This window comes from Aplysia californica, unplaced genomic scaffold (assembly GCF_000002075.1).
Source record: "Aplysia californica isolate F4 #8 unplaced genomic scaffold, AplCal3.0 scaffold00113, whole genome shotgun sequence".
In the NCBI taxonomy this organism is placed as follows: domain Eukaryota; kingdom Metazoa; phylum Mollusca; class Gastropoda; order Aplysiida; family Aplysiidae; genus Aplysia; species Aplysia californica.
Window position 1 is genome coordinate 219,368 of NW_004797383.1, and position 1,712 is coordinate 221,079.

At 37.9% G+C, this 1,712-nt stretch overlaps 1 protein-coding gene across 3 annotated transcripts in view; it reads right to left on the bottom strand.

Annotated features, from left to right (window-relative positions):
• Nucleotides 1-1,712, bottom strand: part of LOC101852760 (baculoviral IAP repeat-containing protein 2) — a 17,132-nt gene that overhangs the window by 11,428 nt on the left and 3,992 nt on the right. Inside the window, exon 1 of one of the 3 annotated variants that reach the window (XM_035969086.1) lies at nt 370-748. The exons of 1 other annotated variant lie outside the window; for it this stretch is intronic. The gene's annotated coding sequence lies outside the window, so the exon portion shown is untranslated. Of the gene's footprint in view, nt 1-369; nt 749-1,712 lie in introns of those variants that run through there. One more of the 3 variants, XM_013081061.2, reaches the window with a different exon arrangement.

Genomic DNA, 1,712 nt, shown 5'->3' on the forward strand with positions numbered 1-1,712 from the left:
TGACGACGACGACGACGACGACGACGACGACGACGACGACGACGATGATGATGATGATGATGATGATGATGATGATGATGATGATGATGATGATATGGTGGTGGTGGTGGTAGTAGTGGAGGTGATGGAGACTTAGCAAAAACTATTGGACTTTCCTAAAGAACGAATCTGATTAAAGCTTTCAGGGAAAAAAAAAGAATTCAAATCAGACCAATTCAGTTTCACCGTTGCTATTTTACGCGTTTTGCGTTTCCCAAAACGACAATGACAACAATGATGTTGATATAAAGTATTAATTTAATCTTACATTTCATTTAGATATAGATCTAGATATATAGCTGAAACGTATTGGCTACGTATAATACATACCTAAGTGATTGTGCAGCTTGCGGTGTGGGGTGCAAAAGGGAAATGATGCAACGAGCAATGCTTCGATAGGCTAGGTTCTATCAGAGACACTCTCTGTTCTATACCACCGACTTCGTGGTAATCTGGGGTTTTCCCGATTGTATTTGGCAAACTAGGCCGCTATCAAGTTTCTCTATCCGGGGTGGTGTATAAATGTCTGTCCTCGTAGGATTATTCAATTGTACGGCCGCCGTTTTTTTCACAAAATTAATTAACGCCTCGTCATGTGACTAAAGGGACATAATCACAATAATAACTCCCATTTCAGTGAAAAGTTGGCTATTTCCCTTGTTAGAAGATCTTGGTTATGGGTTGTGATTTTGTTCCTTGAGCATGTTCAATTTTTCAATCCATCAAAAGTTGTTGTTCTCATGTCCGCTGATATTTCATGTTTGACAGGTGTCCCTGGTTTTAGTAATGTGCCAGCGTCAGAGGTCCAGATGTCCTTTGAAAAATAAAAAAATAAAAAAACATTTTTCTTTCCTCTATAGAGTCTATAGATCTAGATCTACAGCTGAAAGTTACAGAGATTATTATTTTTGGTTGTTGTTTTTTTTTACCGATGTGTATTGTTTTCTTTTCCAAATACACAACAAATTACTGATAATGATATGTTCTGTTTTCAATTTTTCTGTACATAAACCATGAAAATCATGAAACTTTGTGTTGAAAAAGTGCAAAACATGTCGCGAATGGGGTTACGGTAACTTGCATAATTTTGCTTTTTTTGGGCATAATTTGGCCTTCTAAATTTGTATAATTCTACGGGGACAGATTGGTGTGTCAAGTGAGGCCAGAAAAGGAATCGGACAGAACTGGTCTCTTATCAAAGCAACAAAATTAAATATCCCCTTCTTCTTAGCACAGTGCACACTGGCCGTAGTGCCCGAGAAAGATTTGAGTACAATGGAATTCTTGGAATTGTCCAGCGTTGTAACAAAACCAAAGGTGGGAGTGGATGCAATGGAAAAAACGGTTAATGCTTTATACTGTCAAACGCAAGACAAGGAGAGAAGCATGCCAGTTTGTCACAGGCCCAGTTTGTCACAGACCTCGACTGTGCCCTGCATGATGGAAGTTATCACTGACACTCTCAAAAAGTGTAAATTAGTGATTGATTGATTGTATGAATTGAATTTTATTTATCAATTGTTTTTAACGAAAGAACATTCATTGTTGAAATTTTACTGAGTAATTTAAATTTGCCTTTATTTGCATACTAAAAGGAAGAAATATTGAACGACGGTGAGCAGTGCATACGGCTGTTTAGACTACGTACCTACCAGTAGCAGGTGTATGCTACG